Source organism: Gigantopelta aegis, chromosome 4, assembly GCF_016097555.1.
Source record: "Gigantopelta aegis isolate Gae_Host chromosome 4, Gae_host_genome, whole genome shotgun sequence".
Classification (NCBI taxonomy): domain Eukaryota; kingdom Metazoa; phylum Mollusca; class Gastropoda; order Neomphalida; family Peltospiridae; genus Gigantopelta; species Gigantopelta aegis.
The window spans coordinates 110,476,226-110,496,078 of record NC_054702.1 but is presented as its reverse complement, the minus strand read 5'-3'; the positions used below and the strand labels follow the sequence as shown (position 1 = coordinate 110,496,078).

The following is a 19,853-nucleotide window of genomic DNA, read 5'->3' as shown; positions in this document are numbered from 1 at the left end:
CATTTGTAATCGAGTGAGTACTAAAATAGTAATTCTTACATGTTCTCATGTATTTATTTATATACTAAAACGCAAAAGAAACGCAGGTCCTGAAAATGCGAAAGAATTGCACTTTGTAAAGCAGTATCTTTGGTGGAATTGAACCTCAACTGTGTTAAAGGACATGGCACACACCCACACCGCAGTCCCACCTGCGTGTCAATTTCATTACCTGTGTGACGTCACGAATTCTCAAAACACGTTGTTTGCACGTGCTGGATCATCCGTATCATGAATCCAGTGCAAACACACTCATTGAAATGCTTATAAAGCCTACACACCTGGATTTAATCGCATAAATTCAATTTGAGTAGTGACAGACAACAGAATCACATTTTAAAAATGCCGCGACTGACGCAACTCCAGCGAGGGATGGCCATCGGGATGTTGCAAGCCGGACAGACCCGTACTGCTGTAGCCAGACAATTGGGATGTCATGTTTCGACAATCGCACGCCTTTCTCAACGTCACCAAATCACTGGATCTGTGAACGATCGACCACGCACCGGCCGCCCGAGGGTGACAACCGCAGCCCTAGACCGGTACATCCGGGTGACCCACCTTAGGAATCGGATGCTGCCAGCAGCTAACACCGCTCACCAGGTGCGTGGTCTGTTTTGTCCACGTGGTCCAGTGTCCGCCGATACCGTCCGACGCCGTCTGAGGGCAGCAGGACTCCGTAACCGCCGTCCTTATGTGGGACCAATATTGACCCCTCGGCACCGCCAACAACGTCAACAGTGGGCGCAACAACATCAAAGATGGCGACGTGGCCAGTGGCAACAAGTTCTGTTTACTGATGAGAGCCGTTACAATGTTTCCAACGCTGATGGCCGAATCCGAGTATGGCGACGTCGACATGAACGTTACTCCGACTGTTGCGTTCTGCAGGCCGACCGATGGGGCGGGGGTAGTGTGATGGTGTGGGGTGGGTTCTCATTCAACCACAGAACACAACTTCATGTGTTCAGACAACGCGTTAATGCCGCCGTGTACCAAAATGACGTCATCAACAATCACGTCGTTCCCTTCTTTGCCGCTCACCCACGTGTGCGCGCTTGCTGCAGCAAGACAATGCCAGGCCGCACACTGCCAGGGCAACACAGGCGTTGCTGGCTCAGCACAAACATCCCAACGTTGCCGTGGCCAGCCTTATCACCGGACATGGCGCCTATCGAACACGTCTGGGATGAAATCGGACGTCGCCTTCAGGCTCGCGGACAACCTCAGAATATGCAGGCGCTGGAGGCAGCATTGGTCCATGAATGGAACTCACTCCCTCAGGCATTCTTTCAACGGCTTGTCAACTCAATGAGGAGACGTTGCACTGCCTGTTTGAATGCCCAGGGTGGTCACACGCGATACTGACTTTGACAATGCTACAGGTCGTCTCTTTCACATTTTTAACATGGACCCCCACCCTACTTTATGACATGAAACAATAGCCAAAAAGGAATTCAATCAAAAATTTCCAACACCAATGTGTGCCGAATTGGTGTAGCTCCAAAATAAATGTTGAAATCTTCATTTCGTTTTGTTTTTTTAATATTTTATATCCAATTTAATGAAAACCTGCGTTTCTTTTGCGTTTTAGTATACATATTTTTTTGCAACTAATATAAAATTACGAACAATACATTACCAAAGTTCTTGTTCATATTTTCGTGAAAATAGCGGGGTTATAAATGAAACTTACCCATAATCCATCAGATGAAATGAAACTGAAAGCCACACAATCAACAATTATTTATTGTTTGAATTTAAGGGAGAATGGATCTCTTTATTGTTATTATTAAATACAAACAATAATTAACCGTAATTAAGTTTGTGGCTTTATTTTAACCGAGGCTTATTTAAAGGTGCGGTTTATTTATGGATGAAGGTGGGAACCAAGTGGTGCGGTTTATACACTTTTTCTCAAAAATTATTTTTACAGGTATTAAAAAATAATAATAGCAATAGCAAACCAGCTCAGAGCTGGAACAATATAACAAATGTATATAGTTTATAACAATAAAACATGACACTAATTGAACACAAAAACAGAAGAAAAAAACGTTATTTGCAAAAATCTGAAACGGAAAATCATCCTCTCTAACCTTTAGACTACTGGATTAATTTTTAACAAAAACCACGTTGAGTGGGTACAAGTTTATAATTTTTACTCACATATATTCACTTAAATGTTTCATAAATACATGAAATAAAGTTCATATATGAATCGGTAAGTATTATTTTCGTGTCTTTTTTTGTAATTTTTATTATTTTAGATTGACTAATGGCGATTAAAATTAGGCAAAAAATCGAAAAAATTGCGTTTACTTACGGGCATTTGTGTCCATTATTCCTGATAAGTGGTTTTCTGACCAGAATTTTTTTTAAAACCCGAACTAAGATTCATACAAACGATCCAAATTTATTATCAAATTAGCTGTCACAATCAGCTATCTATCCCTGAAAATGACCGCGACGTGCCGCCATTGTTGTCAAGCGAAAATACTTGCCGAAAACCACTTTTTGAACTCAAAAAAATTTCAAGGTATTTTCAATTGAAAAAATCAAAACAAAAGCCTCCCATTTTGAAAAAAAATCTTTTTTCTTTAATTATATTTCCGTTTCCGGTGAGTGTCGTGTGCAAAACGGTGGGAAATATGAATTGGGGAATGCACTGTATACAGTATATCGACTGACGTGGCGTCGGGCGAGATATCTCGCCTGCAGTAGTCAGAAGGCTAAGCATGGTGCAGCACAATGCCTCAATAGTCTAGCACCATCTTGCCGTAATCAGCACCATGCTGCCCTGAGATTAAACAAGCCTTCTTCACGAAAATAATTCTAAAATTGCCTTTATAAAACACCCAAAAAGGTATTATTATTTAACAAAATACATCTTTTGCCACTCATTTATTAAAGCAAGCACATAAATTACATTAATGTTTATTTCAAATAATATTTGTGCCCCGAAAATGGTGAAAATGCTCTCAAAGTGTTTGGTCTACCATGCCAAATTTGTGCGTGCAAAATTTTAAGCTCTGCTAATTAGGTACCCCAAACATGAAATATTCAAATTTCAGGTTTGTACCTTAAAAAGGAAGGATACTTGCTTGATGCACAGTCGGTGGGCTATTTCTTGTTCCAGCCAGTGCACCATGACTGGTACATCAAAGGCAGTGGTATGTGCTGTCCCATCTATGGGATGGTGCATATAAAAGATCCCTTGCTGCTAATCGAAGAGAGTAGCTCATGAAGTGGCGACAGCGGGTGTCCTCCCTCAATATATGTGTGGTCCTTAACCATATAACCATAAATAAAATGTGTTGAGTGTGTTGTTAAATAAAACATTTCCTTCCTTGCTATTTCTTATAAGTATTTATAATGTCCTTTATACGTGACAGTGTCAAAGGAAAGTCCTACTGCATACTATAAATAATGACATGCAAAAGAAATGTTACAAGGCTTGAAATTGCATTATAGAAAACCAGCAAACCCAGAGGGCGACAATTCCACTAGCCTGGGGCTAGTGCTTTTTAACACAGGGTTAGTGACAAATGCAAAACCAGTAGCCCAATGGGCTAGTAGCTTCAAAAACAAAACAAAACACACACTGCTAGCTCACAATGTTTTTCCTCCACTGATATACATTTGATAAATGTTATTCTGACATTGGTCATTGCCTGCCACAACAATGCTTATGTGGTCACCACTTCCCATTAATATATCTGTACACAATCACTGATATAAAAAATATTTCACCTCTTGTAACCATAATGCTCCTATAACTTAACAGTTTGCCATTTTTGTGGTAATCGTAGAGGATTTTTCGTGGAAAGGTGGTTGATCAATAAACGCAATGTTACATATGCAAATAATTATACCATTTCCTGTATAGAATGTGTTCACTGTCAGCTAAAAAATATGAAACTAGCAATAATTTTACATACAAGTTACACATGACATTGATTAAGTCCTACCCAGCCAGCTACTGCAACTGTTCCAGAAACACGAACCCATCCCTTCCTCGTCGACAAAACACCATGAGGAGTATCCAGCCCACAGAATAAAAATATTCACATGCATATAATTATGAAATAGTTACACAAGACAACCACTGACATTGGCATACCAAGAAGCTTATACTTAACTTACCGTACAAACTTTCCAATACTCAAGAGTTATTCTGCAACCAACCGGTTCACAAAATGGCCGTCAAGGGTGTGGACTAACGTCAATCAATACCGAGATCCCTCTACGACTTAATGCCTCACTTTCGTTTACGCCCTTACATCCGCCGGAAATTTGACTGTCGACATTCTACTGTTTTGGCGGGAAAATGTGGTATAGTTGTGATTCTTGAAATAGGTGTGAATTCCAGCCTTTGGTATCATAAATGACCACCTATGTTTTAATAATAAAGAAAAATAAAATTTATATACAGTCATTGATTACGATGTGGTAAAGGACACTAAGACACAAATGTAATAGGCTATCCACATCAAAGCTTTGGCATAGGCCTACAGCAGCTGTTGCCTATAGCCTATAGGCAAACGTCCACCCAAAACATTTAATAATAAGTGCTAAATAATGTTATTTATAATTTTGAGTTGGTCTGGTTTTGTCACATTTTCCGAAAATATCACAATTAAATCTGTTGTGATTGGCGAGTCACAATAGAATGCTGCCCCAAACACAAATTTATCATAATCTGTCAAAACATGACAGATTCTGCAGGCATCTTCATAGGCGTACATGGGGGGGGGGGGGGGGGGGGGGGGGGGGGGGGGGACATTATTATATTTACTCAACATAGAAATATATGCCCAATATCTCTGCAATCTATTTTGAAACCCCACTTTTCAAAATCCTATGTATTGGAACCCCTCTTTTTAAAATCCTATGTACGCCCATGATCTTTGATGTTCATAATTTGTCCTCTTTAGGCCTATTTGGGTTTATTTTTCAGGAGTTGTCTTCACATTCCGCAAAATGAGTGATTTTTCCATGGCTTGGATCAACGTCCAGATGAAAAATGTCGTCTCTGGCTTAATCATCAATGATGAACATGCACGTGCAATCTACAGTGATGAAGAGCATACAGAGTAGGCAGACAGAACTGAGTCTGCCTGATTGAAAGCACTGATTATGAAGGACGTATCAAAATAGGGTAATTTGGATGAGGATGGTCTAATAGCCTGTGTTTTGTTAATATATATATAGCCTACAAGTATATGGTCGTCGCATCATTTTAATGTAGTATCTGGAAGACATTTTAAGAAGTTAAGGATGGAATACAAATGATTCATCGCATTTTTCCTTCCAAATATATTATTCCTCAGACCTGTGAGTATTTGATATCACTGGTAATTTTTAAAGATAAATCTTTTAAAAATTGAGAAATATAATTCAGCTCTATTTCTGACAGATGTAAAAGCATTTAAACTGAAAGCAATGGATAAGTTATGAGAAAAATCGTCTTCCAAAACATTAGTAATGTCACGACTCGACGTCACATCTGTAGCACACTGATAAAGTGGTCACTATTACAAGGGTCTGAACTAATTAATTTTTCAAGAAAATTAAACTTGCGGATGCTCTATTTTCAGTTTCTTGAAATTTATTATAAAGGTTAAATCCTCTAATATTAATACTGACATCATCCTTCAGTCGAGTTTCCAGAAGACATGTTGTAAGATGGTGTTTTTCAATTACGGCTGTTAGTGACTCTTTGACCCATAGTTCCAGTTTGGAGTAGCCGATTCACCATATTATATTTGGAATTATATTTGGCTTTGTTGTCTTTGAGGTTGTGGACGATCATCAGGTGATACATCCATGGATATGACCATATACACCAGCGAAAGCTTCATAATGATTATTAGTCAAAATCAACTGTTTCAAATCTTTCTCAGTCATCCCGAGCAACAACCCTTAGTTTGTTTCTTGGTGTCTTTCTTTGGGATACTCGATACTGGCAGCCAAGCACTCGACCTACCTGGTGGATTCTGAGATCATATTAGTGGAAGTTGTAGCAATACGACGAGGAACAGTTTGCTTCTCTTTTTTTTTCAGGGATGCTTCCTTCAGTTGCTGAATAATATTTGCAGCTTGCTTCTTTGCTTTCATTATAACAAAGAGCTTTTTATACTTTGCATCATCGTATTGCCACGTTAGATCTGTATTGGCCGATATGCTTAATCTTCTCTGTAACAGCATATGGTTTGACTACAGATTGTGTGGTGTCCACTATAGTTTTGTAGCTTCAGCAAAGCTTAAACGTTTCTCATCTTTAATCTGTTGAACTCTCTTCCATTTGCCATCTCGGACACTCACACACAATTTATATATAATACGTCCTATTTACATGTATATGTATTGCTGTCATGGTCAAACTGACCACAATGAGCACATATAAAGTTAGCTCGACAGGCATTCTGATGACTCTCTTAGATGTACTGAAGGACACGTGGCGACACGGTGATGCGTATACTATAGTGCAGAGCGTGGTCGCCTTAAGAATACATTTTAAATTTTTCTCTGCTAAACTCAAAAAGTGACCCGAAGAGTCTGAAACCTCGGTGAGGACCCTTCTCAGTGTCCCATCTGAAGGTATGAACTTATTTTTTACCCTAATTAGATATATATAGTTCATCAACCATAATACTGCGGATAGCCACATTCACTTGTACCAGGGATACAAGGCAAGAACAATAATAAGTTATCTGACAGACCCTTGGAACAAATACAAATGGTCATTCAAACAATCTTTGTTCTTGGTCAATATCAACAAAACAAAGGTTGTTTGCACTTGAGCTTGGTGTGGTCAGTCAATTGATCAGGTCTGATTTCCTTGACCACCCATCTATTTGAACCTGCACGACAAAACCGTTATCCACTATCAAGCCCTTATAGTCGGATGGACATTTTGCAAAATAATGGTTTCATAATTCATACCCCGCAGATATGCCCCAACTCAGTCGCCAAGATCCTATCATCCAATGTCACGGGATGCACCTCATGGCCAACAAGGCGCCCATATAAAAGGAAGTGTGCTGTGTTCGCCACTCTTATTAATACTGTTGTCACTCCTGCACCACAGTGATGAACAGCACACGCAGAGGACACGCATATCATTCATGAATATGCTCTGGCCGAGTAACTTGCTCACTGATGCCGATGAAACTTTTATTACATAAGCTAGTCTGAGTGTATTCTGTCCCTACCACGCTTGTCGACAACCGCACATGCACAGGGTCAGGCCTAGGGAGGGGAGGGGGTGACGTGGGATGACAGGTCCATGTTTAAAAGTTAATTTTCTTAGGGCAGAGATTGATCATTTTCAGAGTAGATAGGATGATTCTTCTCATACGTAGATTTTTTAAATCTTTATTATTATTATTATTATTATTATTAAATTGACTGAGCCAGAGTGTGAGGTAGGGTAATAGGTGGGATGTAGATGCAGTTATTATCTTTACATTTTAAAACAGAAGTTAAGAATACGTTTGGCGGGATGCCACCATTGTGCAGTTTTGATAAGAAATCATTTAATTAAACAACACATTTTAAGCTTTCTTCACAAGCGCTGTTAGATTCGTAGTTAAATATATTGTACTTCTGGAATGAGAGGTGTCGCAGGTTCGATAACCCTCGATGGACTTAGTTTTTGCCTCGTCCCAATATGTGTTCCATGGTACGTACGGTCTTGTCTGTGAAAAGTGCATATGGAGATAACTTGCTGCTTTATCGATAGGAGTAGCCCCTTTGGCGGTTATCTCTCTGTCTCTGTCTCTGTCTCTCTCTCTCTCTCTCTCTCAATTGTCGAAATAACCATGTTAGACACGATTGTTTGGCCACACCCTGTATCACGACGCATGCATGAGCATACAAATAAACGGCTCTGGCTGCACTTTGGTCAGGCAAATGGCGTTACGCGATCATCATAAAGCTAGTTTCATTTTACTTTTGATTTACTAATATATTCTATTTTTGTTTGTTGTAAGTCATGTCTTGTCACGTATTGATAACGCTTACAACAGTCCGGGTTAACCTTTGTCGCTTTGCCCGGTCAGATCCAGTGTCTTCCCATGTGGTAAATATGAAACAGCCCTTGATTTATAGAGGTGAGACAGACCTTTCATGCATACGTTTACCCAGATAACACAATATGGTGATTGGGGTGGGGTTTGCCTGATGTGCCACTGGTTGTGGGGTCAAGTACACACAAATTAAATTTAAGATGGCCCAGTATAAACTATAAAATGTATTTTTTAAACACACAACGTGTCAATTGTCAGGATTCAATCATATACAATAAAAGGCAAAAGTTACTGTGACACACAAAAGACAAAGATAATTGATGATCAGTTTTTACTGCCGTGTATGAAACGTTATAACATGGAAAGAGAAATGTCCGAAGGTATGGAAACGAGCAATAGTCCACGAAAAGGGCGCACCTGTCATATGCAAATGAGCCACATCACTAGAGGGGGTCCAGAACGAAGTTTACACAGTCAGTAGCGAGTGTGTCCACTTTGAGTATTGATACAGGCCTGACACCGTCGTCTCACTGAAGCCACTAAACACTGGAGAAAGGGATGGTACGGGCTGTGAGGGTTGCTGGCTGGAACCTGTTTCGCAGATGCGTGGTTCGGATCCATGTGTCTTGGCGAGGGGTTGTCACGGGTGGTCGGCCGCTACGGGGACGATCCCTGACCTGGTTGTTTTGTTAATATTGTTGCCATAAGTGCCATATGGTGTTTCTGTGGACGTTGAATTGACATGCGACGTCACGCTGCGAGGTCCCAGATTCAAGCATCCCTATGACTCCAATCTGTCATTTCCACTGAAGCGTGGCTTGACGAAATTGCATCAAACAGTTCACTAATGGTGTTTTTCTGACTTCTGGACTTTTGAATGCTGCACGGAGTGGCAATGAATTGCGACTGAATGTCAAGCTTTTTATGGTGAACACTGGACAACATTTCTCCCGAATAGTCCATGTTTCTTGCACAAAGCATGCAATCGCTGCAACAACTGCTTGGTTGCATTTCTTTGAGCTTTTTCATGCACATTTTCTCTGGTTTACATCCATAAATCCATTCTGAAATTTATTACTCCAAACAATCCATGTCACAATAACTTTTGCCTTTGAGTATACTATGAACTACTAATAAATTTGCAGGAAATTACAATTGTTTAACGTGTTAATTTTGTCATGAAATAAAGCCATAGCTCTCTCTTACCCCCCCCCCCCCCCCAAAAAAAAAAAACCAACAAAAAACCAACAAACAAAAAAACCCAATAAAACTCCAACACTGTAACTTAGCATAAGAAATTTGATAAATCTTTCAGTTTCTGATAATCCACATACATGTTCGGTTATCTTCATGTTGGCTAGTTGGTGATAATCCACATACATGTACGGTTATCTTCATGTTGGCTAGTTGGTGATAATCCACATACATGTTCGGTTATCTTCATGTTGGCTAGTTGGTGATAATCCACATACATGTTCGGTTATCTTCATGTTGGCTAGTTGGTGATAATCCACATACGTGTACGGTTATCTTCATGCTGGCTAGTTGGTGATAATCCACATACATGTACGGTTATCTTCATGTTGGCTAGTTGGTGATAATCTACATACATGTACGGTTATCTTCATGTTGGCTAGTTGGTGATATTTTACTAATACACAGGTGAATAGAAATACCTTCATTATAAACCTTACTAAAACCGTGAAGGATGGATGGATGGATGGATGAATGGATGGATGGTTGGATATGAAAAATTAGTTGGAGCACATTGATTTATTAATCATCGGCTACTGGATGGCAAATAGTCTTTGAGAGAAAACCCCCTACATTTTTCCATTAGAAGTAAGGGATCATTTATATGTACCATCCCACAGGCAGGATAGCACATACCACGGCCTTTGACATACCAGTCGCGGTGTACTGGCTGGAAGGATCGATCGACCATGTATCAGGCGAACGCATTACCACTGGGCCACGTCCAGCCACTATGCATACGTATGTATGTATGCATGTATGCATGTATGCATGTATGTATGCATGCATGCATGTATGTAATGTACATATGTAGGTAATATATATGTGTGTGTGTGTGTCTATATATATATATATATATATATATATATATATATATATATATATATATATACACACACACACACACACGTATTATTCAATGTACAATTCGCAAAACTACGCCCTAATGTATATTATTTTGAATGTTCAGATGCAGGAAGTATTTTTGCAAGTGGTATTGTACATACGTGCACTGCTGGTATCACAGGTGAATGGCCATGCATTACTAGTATCTGCTAAAATGATATGGACACAATAGTCTGTTTGCCAAACCCACATTTTTGGTCGAACCTTGCAGTTCGAATTCGATACCAACAATTGTTCTTTGTGGTTTTTACATATTAGTACAGAACATCACCTTTTCACAAAAGTCCTGCATTAGAATTCTTTGGGAATGACAAATGGTTGGTGTTAGTTTTAAACGTAATATTACATAGCTGTATATATCACAAACTCAGTGAACACAGTGTCATGTATCTGAATGTCAGTTAGCAAGCAATACGTGTTTATCACCTGCTGTAGATCACAATGTCTTCACGTTGTTTACTTTGATATGCGATGTGTCTAGTCTTGCCCGTAAATACACAATTCAGCGTGTGTTTCTGTGTGGACCAAGAACCCGCTACAGAGGGTTTCAGTCACACATAATAATTATAGAAACTAACGGACAACAATATTTACTTGTATAGTAATCGCATTATAATGGTTTATTTTCAAATTTTATAAGACAACTTCCAACCCTGGAATTACTTTCATTTCTTGTAAGTTCCATTCTCTATGCACTGATCAATATGTTCAAATGCATTTATGTCTTCGTGATATTTTAGTGAGGTTACAAGCAAATAAGTAGTAGGGCCCCCCTACTACTCAAATAGTTTAAACTCACAAATAAGTAGTAGGGCCCCCCTACTACTCAAATAGTTTAAACTCACAAATAAGTAGTAGGGCCCCCCTACTACTCAAATAGTTTAAACTCACAAATGCACATACGCACATGCACAAGATTAATAATAGTGTTAAAATGTTGTTTGTTCGTTTGTTTTATTTTCCATACTGCTTTCAATGTAATAGCATACATGTCCTCCCGCATAACATTTTGGTTTTATTATCATAATTAGTGGAGGTATTTTCAGACCATTTAGACAAAATGGACACGTACCGGTATAGACTAAAATTACATAGTTTTCATGTATTTTTATGCGGGGTATGTGTAGGTGTGTTTTTTAAACAGAATTATATATATTCATTTATATATAAATAAATAAAATAATAATATAAAAAAACAAAAGAAGTATTTTAATCCAGATATGATGTGTGCAAAAATTGTTAGGTTTTTGTTTGTTGGTTGTTGTTTTTTTGGTGTGTTTTTTTTGGTGTTGTGTTTCGGGATTTTATTAAAATGGGGAAGGATTAGGCCTGGTGGGTGTTTAAACAGGATTCATGACTAGTTAGAGTAATGTTATGCTTTTTATATAACCCAAGTGGTTTACAGAATTGGGAAATAATTTATTTCAAAATGGCTTAGAGAAGCTAGTGATGGGAACAGAAAACGAACTTTAAAGTATGATCTGTGTGAAACAGAATTGGATGATCTATTCTAAATGCTCAAATATGAAACAAAACTATTCTAGAGGCGGCAGTTTTAAACAGAGTTTAACGTTAACGTTTCAACATATAACCTAAATAATGAGTGAGTGGTTTTGATATATTGAAGTGGCATTATCGGAACAGTGTTAAAAACATACCGAACACCTTGTCAGCAGCCTATGTTTAACCTTAAACCTTGAACGAATGTGTGGGGCGTATTCACCGCCACAACTATGACCCAGTACACTTCCACTGCCGTATTCTGGCAGTCTGGCTATCATTACGACACGTTTCTCGCTCATAATAGTAACTTTAACATGACGTTGTCATCTGGCGAAGCAGCCCCCCGTAGGTCTACTCCTGGTTATTTCACAACACCAAATAGCAGTATGCTAAGGTATGTACTAGCAAGGGCGGATCCAAGAGAAACAAATAGGGGAGGGGAAGCTAAGGGAAAAGGGGCACATGACCCAACTCATGAAAAGAGTAACCCAATGAAAAAAAATTAAGTCAAAAAAGAAAAGAAGAGGCTTTTAAAACTATATTTAGGGGAACGGGTTCCCTGGCGGCCTGGCCACTCAACTGATTAGGATATCATATTAACATACCTACAACACGTTTCTCAATATTAACAAGTCTCTTGTTTGTGAAGACATAAATACATGTAGTTTATCTATAAAATGTGTGACATTTAATTTATAACATACTAACTAACTAACTAAATAAATAAAAAACAAGCACCACCACCAAATATGACTTTTGACGAGGAGGGGTCATGCCGTGTAATCATTAAAGTTACAACTCAAGAAATCAGAATGACACTGGACTGATTAAATGACTATGAACCTGGAGTAAGCATTTCTACAAAAGTACTTCCTGAACCGCGACTAGTGTCTGGCTAGTAAAGCAATTTATACACATAATCTTTTGATGTCTCAACACTAACACTTGAAGGACACATACTACAAAAGCGGCGTTATACGTAGCACTTGATTCAAACAAAAAATTTCGAGCTAATTATATATATTATTATGCTTTCTACGGAGATCGTGTTGGTGGTGGCGGAGATGGTGTATGTGAGGATGCGGTTATTTTGTTTTGTTTTGTTCGCTTCGCTTTACTTGCCCTGCCCTGCCCTGCCCTGCCCTGCCCTGCCCTGCCTCGCCTCGCCTCGCTTTGCCCTGCCTTGCCTTACCCTGCCTTGCCTTGCTTGTCTTTCTTTTTTCGTTTGGTCTGGTTTGCTTGTTCTTGGGATTTTTATCTTTTCTTCAAATGTTGGTGTTATTATTTGTGGGAAAGGTAATGAAAACTAGAGAACTGATCCAACTGGTAGGTGGGGACACCATAATTTGTTGTTTTATGTCTTGTGGGTTTGCAGTTTGTATCTCTCAATACATATTTGGTTTAAATACATTTTTATTTTAAGTGGTGGGTATATTAACAACAAAATACCTCCCTCCACTCACATGTGGTACAGGCCTTAATTTGTATGTTCCAGAACTCATTACATTTGTAACAACAACAATAGTATACATTCATACGCTCGTGTATATCAAAATGAGAAGTAATAAAGCATAAATAGATTTTTAGTTATTATATTACATGCAGCAAACTATATCGAGTTTAAGCAACAATGTTATATTCCTGTTTCCAACGTGAATCGTCTGCCAACCACTGTACGTGTGACACTTGACCGCCAAACGCAAACATATTGGCGTTAGCGAGGTAACCACTTCTCCGGTGTTGATCATGGTGTCTTTATTTTACTCACGTCCCATGTCGAGTCATAGCAAGTGTAGGTGTTTCTGAGGATTCCTCGATTGTTACAGTCGATCTAACACCTTAAATATACACACCCTGATTGTCATGGTTACTTTGACTTGTGGACTACACACCGCCATTTTACTATTATAGACTAAAAAGCAGGACGAAGACTCCCACGAGTTTCCCCCAACAACCGGCCATACCCTTTTAAGGGCAGTACCGGAAAAACGATCATCCAGCAAGTCTTCTAAGAGTTAAATTAGGGGGCAACCACGGGAGTCCAACAACGACGGCCCCCCAATAGAAAAGGTTCCAGTATGAGCTACTTTTCGGCAAACTAAATAAAAATTACTCAATACATCTCTTTCTCTTTCGATGAACCGTTCCAAATTATGCTCCAAAATTACCTTATGAAAACTGCGCAATCTTTATATTTCTTTCACTTAATCCAACGGGACATTCAAAATTCAATTATTGAACCACAAATGTGGTCCCTCTTTCCACCCACCCAAACCCTTTCCTATCCTGGACGGAAAAGCCGACATGGGTCGACCCCTACGCCCACGACAGGCGTGCGCTACAACAGCTGAATGTGCACCTGACGTGACCTAAGCAGGACGAATCTCTCTGGTAGAACGCTGAGGTGCGATAGGTTGTATGGTCGATCCTTCTTTCCCGCGCTAGTCGTGCCTCATCACTTGTGTATCAAAGGCCATGGTATGTATAATGGTTTTGTCTATTGGTAGCGATGTCCAGTAGGTTCCTATCTCATTATTTAGACCAAGTGTTGAAGTAACCAAATGTCAAATACCAAATAGTCGTAGTTTAAAATATGCTGAAGCTTCGTTAAAGAAACATCAGTGGGGGGGTCCAGAAAATCCATTTAGGGGAGGGGGGGGGCAGTGACATGAGATGGAATGCCAAGGGAACTTTGAGGGAGGTTTGGAGGAGTATTGTAAAATTTAGGGGGGCGAGCCCCTGCCCCCCCCCCCCACACTGGAACCGCCTCTGAACCTTCCTTTCCTTTCAGGTATAGTCCGCTTGTATCAAAGACGAACCGATACACTGGCACGTATCTCTATAATGAATAAAGTTAAAACTCGAAAAAAAGCATATTATTAAGTTTTAAACCCATACAAACTATCATGACATTGTTTTGGGGGACAATTCCAGTTTATATATTATACATGTATATAAAAACATCTGCTACCAAATTACCATCGCATTGCATAGGTTAAATCTCAGTTTCAGTCCAAGGATGTAGATAAAATGCTGGAGCAGACAATGAAGACAGTTGCGCCTGAATTATTACCAGTAACCGATTTTCTAAACACAGATTTGCACGTACATTTATTTTATCTTTTCTGTGCCAGCGTCCTTTTACCAACAAGGAGATTCAACCTATGCAATTTGGTGGCAATTGGTTAAGGAACATTTAAATTTTAATGTAAAAACAATGTTATGATATACATATTACATGAGTTTTAGCATCATAGATCGAATTTTAAATGGCATATTCTTATCACTAACATATCACATGATATGTGGCAACTATAGACAATAACATCTTTGTTTAGTGTATTATTAAATAGTCATTTTTTGTTATAGTAAATTGTTAGTCAAATCGAGTAGTTTGTTCATAATTTTGTTTCATTAATATTAAAAATAAATAAATAAAAACACCTCCTCCATGTGATAAATTATGGAACATGCCCAAGGAATGAATGAATGAATGAATGAATGAATGCACGAATGAATGAATGAATGAATGTTTAACGACACCCCCAGCACGACAGGCCTAAGGACACCGAATAAGTGGATTTGTGTTAAAACGGTCTAATTAAATTTGTGTTGTATTTGTTGTTGTTGTTGTTGATGATGGTGATGATGTTGTTATTGTTGATGATGCTGCTGATGTTCTTGTTGTTGATGATGATGGGTTTTTTTTTAAAGAAACAAAGTGCAAACAAAGTTACATTTTAATGCGAAATATACATATGATTTCATTTATATACTCTAAACGCCCACAAAGAAGCAGTTCCGAATTGCTGACTTAAAAGCCTCAGTCTACTGTATTTTTTAAAGGCAATGGCCCTGTAGTTACCAGGCAATGTTTAACATGTTAAACTATTATTTACCGTTAAATTGCTGACTTAAAAGCCTCAGTCTACTGTATTTTTTAAAGGCAATGGCCCTGTAGTTACCAGGCAATGTTTAACATGTTAAACTATTATTTACCGTTAAATTGCTGACTTAAAAGCCTCAGTCTACTGTATTTTTTAAAGGCAATGGCCCTGTAGTTACCAGCAATGTTTAACATGTTAAACTATTATTTACCGTTAAATTGCTGACTTAAAAGCCTCAGTCTACTGTAGTTTTTTAAAGGCAATGGCCCTGTAGTTACCAGGCAATGTTTAACATGTTAAACTATTATTTACCGTTAAATTGCTGACTTAAAAGCCTCAGTCTACTGTATTTTTTAAAGGCAATGGCCCTGTAGTTACCAGGCAATGTTTAACATGTTAAACTATTATTTACCGTTAAATTGCTGACTTAAAAGCCTCAGTCTACTGTATTTTTTAAAGGCAATGGCCCTGTAGTTACCAGGCAATGTTTAACATGTTAAACTATTATTTACCGTTAAATTGCTGACTTAAAAGCCTCAGTCTACTGTATTTTTTAAAGGCAATGGCCCTGTAGTTACCAGGCAATGTTTAACATGTTAAACTATTATTTACCGTTAAATTGCTGACTTAAAAGCCTCAGTCTACTGTATTTTTTTAAAGGCAATGACCCTGTAGTTACCAGGCAATGTTTAACATGTTAAACTATTATTTACCGTTAAATTGCTCATTATTTACACGTTATTGTGTAAATTATAAATTTTGACTAATATTTATGGTTGTCTGGAATTTTTAGTAACTCAAAATGCATTTTATGCATTTAACAGGAAAGATACAGACGTCGGAAACTTGAGTCATTAACATTAAACTACCGCATTACTGACTCTCTTATACGTTGAAAGTAGGTGAATGAATCAATGCATGAATGAACCAACGACTTGATAAACGAATTGACATACACACACATACATTTAGTTTGTGCAGCCTGTAACTATCACTCAAACTAGTAAACCACAGGTACTGTCGTTCTAGTGCTATATAAGGCTATATGACGCACGTACTAATATATGTTTTGTTGACTTATCTAAGGCGTTTGATAACGCTTGATAAAATGACCTACATACATACCTGGACAATGGAGCGAAATCATTATGCCTAGTATACTCTACAACAATGTGTATCTATGTATGTAGAAAAACTCGTTTTAAAATAATATTCTCTAATACTGTATCCATAACTGTTAATTTGACGTTACCAATAATGCTGTAAACAAGTTTCACCTAAGTGCATTTTCAACTACAGCTATCTACCATGGTCATTTTGACACTTGATTTCAGATAAGCTAGACACAGACAGACAGACAGCATGCGCGTAGCTAGACCAAAATACAACTACGAGGTACGTGGTTCCGAATGGGGAGGGGAAGGGGCATAGGCGTACGGGCTCCCATTTTTTTTAGGGAGCCGGCTAATTTTTGCCTGAATTAAACGAAAATGCCAGAATCTGGGTAACAACATTTATTCATATTAGCATTACTGCCAAAAGTGTTGTAAACGAATCAGTATGCATTTTTACATGGATTACAACTAATATTATGGACCAGGCAAGCTCATTTTGCCTGAATATCTATCTTTTCCCCCAGAATATGAAGATTTGCTCTGACCCGGAGGGGGGGGGGGGGGGGGGGGAGCAGTTGCCCCTCCCCCTGTATCGTACGCTTATGGGTGGAGCGCTGGCGACTATATGTGTGTATATTGATATTCTTTTCCAGTGATTCGCTTCTGACAAATGCAACTTCCTACACACCCGTTGGTGAGAACATCATTCATGTACATGCACGTGTGTTAACAGTTTCATGACATACGAATGGCTGCTCTTAGGTGATGACCAGGTCACCAATGCCATACATCCAATTTAAAAAAACCCAGCACGATCGAAATCGATTACACTGTGATGTATAGTTAACCTGACAATCATTTGTGACGCGTAAGTGCAAGGGTTGTAAATAACTTTTACTCGAAAAAGATGTAAAAATTTGCTTAAAACCTGGTTTATGAAGATATGTAAGAAATAGAATACATTCGTGTCTGTTAGATACCATTTATCTTACAACTCGTTGTTTACAAAAGTATCAAACTCGCTTTCGCTCGTTAGATACATTTTAAAACAACTCGTTGTAAGATAAACGGCCACTCATGCATTATTCTCTATATCTCATTACTGCGAATGCGACAAGTTTGAATCCAAATAATGTGCCCTCCCCAATCCCCATCGTATTAAAGATTACTGATGAGTACTTATTTTGCGATGTTTTGTTTCGCCGATTTTCAGTGACATGCACGTGCTTTTGTGCGTATGCCTGGTTACGCGCCTGAACAGACGGAAAACCCGCTACCGCCACATAGAAGACTCCTGTGGGAAAAGCAGAAGGATATTTTTTATATCTACTTTCCCATAGGTAGGACAGTCGTGGAACACTGCACCTGGTCGATCGATCCTGCGACCCATCCTATCAAAGGCCGTGGTATGTGCTCGTCTGTCTTTGGGATGGTGTATAATAAAAGATCCCTTGTTACTTATAGAAAAATATACAGGGTTTTCTCTATATATGTCAAAGTTACCAAATGTTTGACAATGATTAATATACCGATGGAAAGAAATAAAGGATCACACAGACAGCAATAAGAAATAATGACTGCATCAAAAATCAATTCATATTGTCAGAAGGTGACTGAGAACATATAGGCAGTACATTCAACACTATAGTCATTCAATCCCACATTACAACTTGGTATGAAATACAGACATTACTATGCTAGTAGTGAATTAAATTTGGTCTACAATTCGTTGTGTTCCCTTATTTCTTTCCATCAGTATATATGTCAATGTGGTGTCATCAAACAAAGCAACAAACAAACAAATTAAAAAGGAGAAAAATTAAAGTTTTGTTTAACAGTAGAGCACATCGATTTATTAATTATTGGCTGCTGGAAAGGAAAGGAAAGGAAGTGTTTTATTTAACGACGCACTCAACACATTTTATTTACAGTTATATGGCGTCGGATATATGGTTGACCACACAGATTTTGAGGGAGGAAATCCGCTGTCGCCACTTCATGGGCTACTCTTTTCGATTAGCAGCAAGGGATCTTTTATATGCACCATCCCATAGATATGATAGCACATACCACGGCCTTTGATGTACGGAGATCGATACAAACCGACCGCGCACCAAGCGAGCGCTTTACCACTGGGCTGCTGGATGTCAAACGTTTGATTATTCTAATAAATAGCCTACAGAAGGGATCTTTTATAGGTAGGCCCTACTTTTCCACAGACAAGACGTCATATACCACGACATTTGATATACATACCAGTTGTGGGGCATTGGATGGAACGGGAGGAAAACCCGGTCAAATAATGGGGGTACCGGGGGGGGGGGGGGCGCTCTGCCAAGTGCGCTAGGTCTTGCCCTCTGATACCCACGTACGTCAATAACAGAACTTGATTAGGAAATGGGAAGCTGCAGTAGTCACATACCACATTATAGTCCATGGGCCAGATACCGAAACTCTCCCCCCCCCCCCCCCCCCCCCCCACCCTTCCTAGGGATATTAGGAGAGCGCTTTACCGCGGGGCCTGTGTCTGTGTTGACATATTGAAACAGTACTTGTTTTCGAAACTCTCTAGTCAGATGCATAAATTACAAGTTTATATTTTGGGTGGAGGGGGATGGAAGAATATTTTTACCCTAACATTAAAAATACTTGTAAAATGAGATTTGGGTTTTTTTTTTTTTCCACTTTTTTTTTTTTTTTTTTTTCCTTTTTTTGCCTCGTGGACGGCTCGCGTGATATTAGTAGTTGTTACGTAAACTGCCGACAATAAACACCTACTGTGTACACGCCTATAGACAACAGTGATTACTCATCCAAGTAATGAAGCTACAGCTGCTGTGAGTCAGAAGGTGAACTATATACTTGGCGAATCCGCCAGGTTGTGGCGCGAGTTTACCGACTAATCATAACAAACCACCCATTGATCTAACGTCATTTTCCAGAAAGCGATTTGTTCTTTGAACCGACATAGGTGACGTAATGGTTAATTTTTAGCCATTTTAATAGGGGTGTGTGGGGGGGGGGGGGGGGTGTTCATTGGAATACCGGCTCCAACCCAAAGTGAGTGCACCGCTAGCCTCAATAGGTATTATATATATGGTGCAAGGCCACACACA

The 19,853-nt window shown here is 39.0% G+C and overlaps 1 protein-coding gene across 2 annotated transcripts in view; it reads right to left on the bottom strand.

The window, feature by feature from the left end:
* The window catches only part of LOC121371754 (radixin-like), a 29,219-nt gene extending 24,897 nt beyond the window's left edge, over window positions 1-4,322 (bottom strand). For both annotated transcript variants that reach the window (XM_041497880.1, XM_041497881.1), the window contains exon 1: window positions 4,186-4,322. The gene's annotated coding sequence lies outside the window, so the exon portion shown is untranslated. The remainder of the gene's footprint in view (window positions 1-4,185) is intronic.
* Between the last annotated feature and the right edge of the window lie 15,531 nt (window positions 4,323-19,853).